The following is a 10,806-nucleotide window of genomic DNA, read 5'->3' on the forward strand; positions in this document are numbered from 1 at the left end:
GTGTTACATAGATTTGCCCCACCTCCCATGTCTGACTACCTTAAAAAACGGGCTCACAGCGGTCTCAGGACCACGGCCTCATCTAGAGGGGACTGTGAGGTCCCACACAGAAAAACAGCCTTTGGTCAAAATGCCCTTTTCTGTAAAGTCCAGTCGGATCTGGGACAGTCTTCCACTCTTCATAAGGGAGTGTCCCACATTACAAACCTTCAAAACTCACCTCAAGCAGTGGTTGAAAGCAAACCAGTCTTTTATTTTCTTAGTAATGTACTGTCTTGTGATGTGCCTTGTTGTGATCTATTGTCCTGTCCTATGTCTTATCATGTTTTTGTGTTACTTGCCAAGGGACTGTGGATGCAAATTAGAATTGTTGCTATAATCCGGCATATTTACGTCTATTGCTGTCTGAATAGATGTTCATTAATGTGCACTGTCCCCATCAAATAAATAAATAAATACATTCAGAAAAGAGAGAGGTATTTCCACACTGATGTGCTAATGAGCAAAACACATCTTCATTTTAGTGCTTCTCAGTAACACACTGCTTATACTGTCCTGCTTCCAGTGTGTCAGTAATGTAAATGTGTTTCTGGTGAATTACAATAGACAAGAGACAAAGACAGAGGGATTAATTAATCAATGGATAAAACCAGTAAATAAAGTCTGGATTTGTTTTTGTTATTCTATGATGAGAAAATGTTTAAAAGAAATGATTCACAAAAAGTTTTCATGGGGATTTTAAATGGGGGTTTTCTCAAGAACACAATCAAAATCAAACCAACTTAAATCAGGGTTACACATCTCATTAGTTTAATATACACTGTGACAGTTTCCAGGCCTTAAGACCTACTTCCTCATTTGTTTACGTTTGAGGACGGGCTCATTTGGAACGAAGGCTGACACCTGTGTTGGTGTGATTGCTAACCTATATCTATGTTTGAGAAGTCTCTCGTCTTTGTTCTCCTATTCTAGCATTCACACACATTGCAACCATGACTGATATACTGACTGTTCATTTGATTTTATTCAATACAGTAACTTGACTTTAATTAAAAGATTCACATGTGGTCACAATTTGTCCTTCCTTTGAGCCGGGTCGTGACAATAATACACACAGTCCTAAGAGGCATAATGAGCAACTCAAAGTAAATTTAACGATGACTGACAAAAATATGGAACAAAAGGCACTGCAGAGTTAAGCAGGTTAAATCCAGAAACACAAGTCTGACAAAAAGTGGTATTCAATCAAAAGATAAGGAGGGCATTCCAAAGCAAAAACAAGTTACACAGGAGCAGAGAAAACAGCCAGGTGGATCTACAGACAGCTTGACAAGTGACAAGACAAGGCTATATATACACTGAGGCTAACAAGGCACAGGTGAGACTAATGACAGGACAAAGACAGGTGAGTGTAATCACAGGTGTGGGAAAAGACAAAGACAGGAAGTAAGTAAAGGTACCCAAACACAACATTATGACAAATACAGTAAGATGTAATTAGTGAGCTTTTTGCAAAAACGAGACACACAGATAACGATATGATCTTGTATTTACACAGTGCCTGTTTACCTGTTGGTACACTAAGCGCTTTACAGTCACAATGACACATCCAAACCATTGTTTATACAAATGCACACACATTCACACAGTATTGCCAAGCACTAGGAGCAACTTGGGGTCCAATGTCTTGCTCAAGGACACTTCATCATGTGGTCTATGCACCAGGGATCGAACCACTAATTTTCTGGTTCACGGACGTCCCATGTTTTATAGAGCTCCAGTAGCTGACATCATCCTACACCGGCAATCACAACAGCGTCATACTGGCAGGTAAGCATGCTTATCAAATTACTATTTGGTTGACAACTGCGAGCACCTAACTAACTAGTCCTTGTACCAGTTACATCCAAAAATGGTCGACAGCTGTTGTGCACCAGGATACCAGAATAGCTGGGGACAAGCAAAGGAGAAATCATTTTACAGAACTCCCAAAGACCCCGCAAGACGGCAGATGTAATTTGTTGCAATTTTTATTTTATTTTTTTAAATAATATGAAAGAAAATTTTAAAAGATTTTGGTTTATACAGTCCCTGACAAAAGTCTTGTCACTTATCCATTTTGTAGAAACAACAGTTTATAACCTGACTTTTAATTAATCCATTGGTTTTAGAAATGGCTCATATGAAAGCTAAAACCCTCCCAAATTATGTTTGATATACTAAAATAAATTTGCTTCACTGAAGAAAGATTGATCATTTAATGAACACAGAAAGGTCAGATTTTGGCAAGACAAAAGTCTTGTCGCTTGGGTACAAGTTGACCCTAAGTGCCCCTCAAATATATGTATTATCAATTTGTTTTACAAGCAATGGCTAATTACAATCCCAACAGCTTTTGAAATAATGTTTTGGTGCCAAACAAAACTGCTGAAAAGCATTCTAACGTTCACAGCTTGGTAAAGCCCACTGAGTCAGTTTTTGCAAAGACAAAAGTCTTGTCGATTGTCATATGATGCACCCAATCCTAGATTACAGCCTCAAAGAATAAGAAAAAGATTTGAAGAGACTGGAGATGTTTTTGACAAGCCCAGGTCCGGCAGACCCCGCAAGACAACTGCTCGGGAGGACCGTTTGTTGGCTCGAAAATCCAAGGCCAGCCCCTTTTCCACTGCAGCAGAGCTTGTCACCTCAAGTCCCCATGTCAACCAGAACAGTTTGTAGAATTCTGTCTCGAAATGGCCCAGAAACCAGCACTAAACAAAAGGCAATTAAAAAAACGTATGGCATTTGCCAAGGTCCACAGCCTACTAAAAGGATGGACGCTGGAAAAGTGGCAGAAGGTGGATTTCTCAGATGAATCTTCGGTTGAATTACATCACAGCCGCCGCAAATATTGCAGGAGACCTACTGGAGCTCGCATGGATCCGAGATTCACCCAGAAAACAGTTAAATTTGGTGGCGGAAAAATCATGGTCTGGGGTTACATCCAGTATGGGGGTGTGCGAGAGATTTGCAGGGTGGAAGGCAATATCAATAGCGTAAAATATCAAGAAGTATTAGCTACCTCTTACATTCCCAACCATAAAAGGGGTCAAATTTTGCAGCAGGATGGTGCTCCATCGCATACTTCCATCTCTAAATCAAAGTTCCTCAAGGCGAAGAAGATCAAGGTGCTCCAGGACTGGCCAGCCCAGTCACCAGACATGAACATCATTGAGCATGTCTGGGAAAGAATGAAAGAGGAAGCATGGAAGACGAAACCAAAGCATCTTGATGAACTCTGGGAGGCATGTAAGACTGCTTTCTTTGCTATTCCTGATGACTTCATCAATAAATTGTATGAATCATTGTCGAACCGCATGGATGCAGTCCTTCAAGCTCATGGAAGTCATACAAGATATTAAATATGGATCTCACAGCACCAGTACTTCATTCACTGATGTTATGCATCATATTTTTGTATTTGAAGTAAATGATTTGTTCAATTTTCACATTACTTTCTGTAGGCGACAAAACTTTTGTCTTGCCAAAATCTGACCTTTCTGTGTTCATTAAATGATCAATCTTTCTTCAGTGAAGCAAATTTATTTTAGCATATCAAACATAATTTGGGAGGGTTTTAGCTTTCATATGAGCCATTTCTAAAACCAATGGATTAATTAAAAGTCAGGTTATAAACTGTTGTTTCTACAAAATGGATAAGTGACAAGACTTTTGTCAGGGACTGTATGGTCCTGTTGTGATGTAAATATTAAGTGTTTTATTAGATGATGTCTCCTGTAATTAGACTCGTCTAATTACTAGAAAAGGCAGCTAGTTGCCTCTCAAGTGGTGAGTGTTGGTTGATGAATGCTGTAATTGTTTGGTGCTTGTTAAACTGCATGGTGTCTCACTGGGAAGTAATAAATAGAAAAAAACTTTCCATGTTGACCTCTGTCTCAAGCCTCTTTTATGATAATATTCCATGAGGGCATCTGCTGGACAAATGGAAAATTACAGAGTTTGTTTGAAGGGGACAGAATATGACAGATATAACACTGCATTTAAAGAGCTGTCTGACACACTTATCTCTCTATCCTCATACATACCAATATTTAATATAATTTTGATATGTTTTTCAGTTTGTTTGGTTTCCATTATGACTGATGACTGTTGGCTTTTCTGTTGTGTAGGCAACATGGAAGCAAGTGAATCACAGCCTCAACAATATGTAATATTTCCCTTCTTTGCTATTTTGTTACATTTCCATGAGATTCTTAACACTACAAAAAATAAACATTCAAATTAAGGAACTGTGTATATGGATGTGAATACCCTCACATTAAAGCTGAGAGCCTTGATGAGCATTGTAACTTTACAGTGCTCTATAAATATGGTATAACATCGTCAGTCAGCGTAGTCCTGTTGGTAGTGTAATAGAACTTTACTAATAACCTATAAATCTTATATATCCTTTGTATTTTCTTTTAGATAAGTATAGTTGTGTGGGAACCTTGGAATGTGTCATTGCTTCCATGCATGTGCCATAAGTGTCAGGATAGACAAGATAGGGGGACTTGACTAACACCTAGTGGCCATCTCAAATGAAAAACAACTCCATATATGGCACTGTTGAACCTTGCCCTTCCTCTGTTTAGATGAACCTATAAGTATTGCTAATTCTCTATAATAGCCAGAGACACAGCAGGATCTAGGTCTCTCACCATCTCTTACCTTCTCTCTTCCTCCAATAAAACCGCAAACGATACTGAATGCATCCAGTCTCTGCGTTTCTCACCAGAATCTATCTGTGTATTGAAAGAAGCTGAAGACTTAAGTTTCAACAACAGTATTTTCACTTTCTATGACAGACTCAAATCACGTTCTTTGTCTAAGCCTCCAGATGAAGGTAATGTACTAACCATTTTGAAATGTTATTCTTAAGTTCAGGGGTCTGCAACCTTAACCACTCAAAGAGCCATTTGGATCCGTTTCCCACAGAAAAGAAAACTCCGGGAGCCGCAAAACCCTTTGACATTTAAAATAAAGATAACACTGCATATAACGTTTTTTAGCTATACGCCATGTATGAACAAACTACGGTGTGTTGAATTTATGAAGTCAATGAACTGCTACAGAGAAAACAAAATTACATTTCTCCGTGCAACAAAAATATTTTGGGTTGAAGCTTACTTTCAAATAAAATAATCAATGTCTATTTGAGTCCTTTTTGTATTTATTTAAAAAATAAAAAAAAATAAAAAATAAGCTTAACTTCAATCCATATTTATCATACTTGGTTAATCTGATTTCAGCTCCTGAACCTCAGCGCTAGTGTAAAACCCGGATCTTTTGAGGGATTCGGATCATTCTAAGTCACTGATATGAGCCAGGTTGTAAGAGTCACTTGAGTCACTTGACCCAAAATTATTGTCATTTATCAGTGTGATCATGTAAACGTGGCCACTGAAAATCACATCAAATAGCTCTTACATAAAACTAAAGCTCAAAATTAGCCTGTGCAAAAAAATGAATGAAGACCTGCTACGGTTAAGCAGGAATCCACGAGCAGAGCACCTCTTCAAAGACTCATGAAAAACATTATTTAAAAGAAGATGCTCTTTCATCAACCCTGAAATGTTCAGTTCATGCTACAGATTTACACACACTGTCTCTCTAGCGCACACATGGTTTTATACTGTAATGTAAAATGTACAAAAATGCCAGAGGAGAGCATAAGGGTTAAACCACAACCTTCACATCTATATGAGTGCTTATGGTACTGGAATATTTAATACAGAAACAGAGACACATTTTCATAGTACATGATGTGTAAAGGTTCTAGTTCTGTCTACCACCTATGGTAGGAGGTCAATGTTGATGAGGGAACAATTGGCTCAACAGAAAACAATGCAGTATGAAGTGACTGGTGTCGCCCTCTGATCCTGCCCTCAGTATCTTTAGCTAGATACCATTATTTAAACGATGTAACACAAACATGTCTGTGTTTGGATTAGTCAGTCCAGCCAAATATATTTACAGTATATCTAAAGAAAAGGCTACACTGCATACTTTGCTTTACAGTGAGCAGTTGACCAGAGTGTATTTCTGTCATCTTTACAGTGTGTCGACACCTGAGACTAGTGAACAAGTATAACTAAAACTACAGAGATCTTCCACCTGCCGGATTATCATCAAGAGGCCTCTGGATACGAATCATGAAGATTGCAGATTACTGGATCACTAACTGAACATACCGCCATCTACAGACCACACAGCAAAATCAGCACATCAGAGTTAATCGCAGCACTTTTGAAGTGTCTACACCACAGTGTTAATTTCTCTAACACTTAACACTAGTTTTGAGAGAGAGAGTTTTACAGTGTTGACACACTGTAGTATTACTGTGCTGCATTTTAAGGGATGGCCTTCTTATTTTGTCGTAGTTGATTTTATATGTAATATGTAATATAAAATCAACTACGACAAAATAAGGAGGCCATCCTTTAAAATGCAGCACAGTAATACTTTAAAATACATTTAAATCATATAACTATTTGGAAAAACACATTAGACGGCACTTTGCATTAAACTTTCCAGATATTTTGTTCCCAAAGATCAGGGAAAATGAGAGAGAATCAGGCCTGTAGCTCCTGCAGCAGGTGTTTTGTTGAACTGTCTCCAGTCTCCATGCAAGACTGGCCTCAGGGTCATAGTAGGGAATAAACACACATAGAAAGGTTGAAAGAGAAATACGGTCAAATGACTAATACTGAGTTTTTCGACTTCTGGAGCTCAAGTACCCATTTTTAGTATGGATGTTGGCGGTCACAATTCCCAGTGCATAAGTAGTCCGCACACTTGTGGGTGGAATCCTTTCAGAAACAAAACATTCATTAAATTTGTACGAACTGTATACGTTTTTTATTTTTATGGTTTATGAGTGACAAATACAGGATAAATACCAAGAGCCATTTTTCCCTCAGAGAAATTAGTAAACCAAATGTAACATTTCATAAAACACAACAATAGTGTAAATACTCTCTGGACAGACGGAGAACTACAGATGTAAGATGTAAATGAAGATATGAAACATGCAGGTTGTGGTGTAAATATTTAAAGTTGTTGTTGCTTTGTGTTTCTCTATATTCGTTTTATTGTAATAGTCTGTTTACTCCTTGTGGTCTTTTTGCTCTTAGTGGTTGTTTTGTGTGTTTTTCCTTTGTACTTGCTCTGGGGGTATCCGTCCAGGTGTTGTTAAGTGTCTTGAGACAGTTTGTGTTGTTACTGATGATATATAAATGATACTGAATTGAAGTGAAAATTAAATATTAACACTGTGTCTTCTGGAAGTTGCTTCACATGACTTAATAGCACTTTTCTTCTCTTTGTGGTCATTATCCTCATTTTTTGTAGTCATTTTGTTTATTTTGTGTTGCTTTCTGGCATTTTTACAGTTTTCTTTTGTAATCTTAAAATGCTCCTAATAAGTGCATGGCACACTAAAATATAAAAGAAATCCTCCAGGTCTTGAAATTCGTCAATATTTAATTCACTAAGATGAAGACTCTTCAAAAAGTATTTTGAAAAGAGTCTTAGTTAATTAGTCTATGGTACCAAACTGTTGCCGTGCATATTGGTGTTCATTTGAATCCAGTTCAGCGTCTTAACAGTACTCACAGTTCCTGTTATGCAGGATGCTGTTAGATGAAGTTTGGCAAAAACCCTCCTTCAGCAGTGTCCGGTCACTGTGGTGAAGAAACACGTCCTCAGACTCCATCCACGTTCATAAACATAAAGTAGGTTCTCAGCAGCTTGGTGCAGCAAGTGTCTCCCAAATAAAAGTCTCTCATACTTCTAGCACAAGGAGCTAGCTAGCAACAATCTGCAGTGTGGTCACGGTTTAGCATCAATTAAGTAGAATTCCCACTGAGCGTCCAGTCTCTCCAGCAAACAAATGGACTAAATCATGAAGTCAGGCAAGTAACTAAATCACACAAACTTAAAGCACTATAGCTTTCTCAACTAAGTTTTAGCAGTGACTTTCTTTCTCGCTCTGTTTCTCTCCTCTCGGTCCCACTCGCCTTGAAATCCTGTAGGTTAACTTCAATATCACTAACAGGCTAATCAAACAGATTGACACCTGTCCATACCATTTACAAAACAAGACTATGGTGCGTTCAGGAACCATGTTAAACATGGGACAATCCATATACTTAATGAACCTTCATAAAATTTGCCGACGACACCACTGTGGTCGGTCTCATTTCAGGCGGCGATGAGTCAGACTACAGAGCTGAGGTCAAGAAACTCTCATCTTGGTGCTCATCCAACAAGCTACTTCTCAACACTTCAAAAACTAAGGAGATCATCATAGACTTCAGACGCAACTGCAATACACTAGCCCCACTCCACCTGAACGACGACTGCGTGGAAAGGTGTCTTCATTCAAATTCCTAGGAGTACACATCTCCGAAGATCTCACCTGGTCCATCAACACCAAAGCAATAACTAAGAAGGCCCAACAGCAACTACACTTCCTGAGAATTCTCAGGAAAAACCATCTTGAACAGAAGCTGCTGGTGTCCTTCTACCGGTCCATCATTGAAAGCATACTCACCTTCGGCATCACAGCTTGGTATGCGGGTTGCTCGGCGGCAGACAGGAAGGCTCTGCAGAGGATCATAGGCACAGCCCAAAAGACCATAGGCTGCCCTCCGCCCTCCCTGGAATAGCTCGCCAACTCCCGCTGCCTCAACAGGTCCAGATCCATTTTCAAGGACTCTGCCCACCCCGCCCACCACCTGTTCAACCTGCTCCCCTCCGGCAGACGTTTTAGGTCAATAAATGCATGCACCGCCAGACTAACCAACAGTTTCTTCCCCTGGGCCATACGTTCACTAAACCAAAATAAGAACCCTCTGCAAACTGTTTTTCTGTATGTTTACTTATTTATTTATGAATTATTTATTGCACTTTTTTTAAAAAAAAAAGCACTGACCAAGAGTGGCTACTTGAATTTCGTTGTGTTGATACTCTGTATTTTATGCAATGACAAATAAAGCTTCAAATCAAATCAAACCTTCCCAAATACCAGCAGTCTTCTATGTAATTTCCGCATTTTGACCTTTGCAAATTCAAGCTGCAGGCCAGATTAAATCCTCTGGCGGGCCGGTTTTGTATGTTTAACACTACTGTATATATACTCATAACCTTTCAGAGCTAGTTTGAACACATACTTGCATCCTTTGCACACATTATGCTGCTAATCAGTTAAATATTTACAACCACCCTAACTCATACTCTGTTAGTCTGCTAATTAGTCGGCGCTGCTCTCTGTTCTGTGTAATGTCTTTTTCTAGGTGCAGTGTCTCCTAAGTGTTTTGCACTGTCTCTGTTGTATTATCTTTGCAATGTCAATGTTTGCACCATTTGCACTGTTCGTACTGTTGCACTGTATTGTATTTTCTGGATAAGCTTGCACACGTACACTTTATGCTCAGTCCCTTGTATTGTACTATTGTCCTATGTTTTAATGTAGCTCCCTGGTCCTGAAGGAATGTCCTCTCATCTCACTATGTACTACACCTACTGTATATGGCTGAAATGACAATAAAAAACCTCTTTGACTTTGACTGTCATATTGCTTATATACCACCTGTTAAAACTGCAGAGTGACAGAGGTAATACAGGAAACAGTCGACACACCTGACCTGGCACATGATAAGAATAAAGACTGATTTAAACTGAGAGGATTTTAAATAATAGTTTACAAACACAACACATTATACCACAAAAGATAAATGCTATGCTGGTAACATTAGAATACATGTCTGAATAAAGCTAAATATCTTATAACATAACACAGAGAGACATTAATAATACCAAAAGTTATTCTAGGTGGCAGGTCAGCTAAAAACACAGCTACTGTACTGTGGCCATGTGGCAGTGAACATAAATGAACTATTAATTGTTTTATAATAATTCCTATAGTTATTTTCTTTGTTTATCAAATACAAAAACATGAGCACATTAGCAGAACATGGCTGCATACTGCAGGCTGTCTAGGTCTACTAAGTGACACATGCCATAGACTTTTATGTTCATTCTTGATCTCATATTAAACATAAAAGGTCTGATGATATTGTGTACTCTTGCGTTAACTGTTCACAGGTTGTTAAACCACTGTTTTCCTTTTCAGGAAACATTTAGGTGAAGCACTGTTCCACATGCTCATTCCTCATTTACCTTGCAAAACAGTTAAGTCATATTTGCCTTATTTATAGTGCTTGTGCTTTTGTATGTTGATGTTATCATGATTTCACATGTGCAAATCTAATTTTGACAACATCACAACCGCTGATCACACAAAGTTCTCCTGGGATCCCTGACCCCAGGTGAGAAACCGTGGATATACTCTGTTACGACTGGTTCTCCTCATGTTTATTAGATAGAAGGTTTTATGGTCCTGTGAATAATTTTAAATCCTCTGTGTTAATATGATGGATTGTATTCCTCAGGACTCAGTTTTAGGACCAATTTTATTTTCTTTGCACATGCTTCCTTTGGGACACATAATTCACAGGTATGGTGTCGGGGGTTTGCCAACTGGAAGACAATTTCATTCTCCCCTGAAAAAAATAGTTCACTGAGAAAAGTGAAACCAGAAAATTTATTTATTTATTTATTTATTTTTTACCAAGCATGACTTTTTCCCTTGAAAACCACTAGTAAAACAAAAAAAAAAAAAATCCTGATGTTTATACATATACATTAACACATGATGTGATGAGGGACAGAAATGTGGTGGTAGGAAAGCAGTGAGAT

The sequence above is a fragment of the Chelon labrosus genome (assembly GCF_963514085.1).
Source record: "Chelon labrosus genome assembly, chromosome: 6".
NCBI lineage: Eukaryota > Metazoa > Chordata > Actinopteri > Mugiliformes > Mugilidae > Chelon > Chelon labrosus.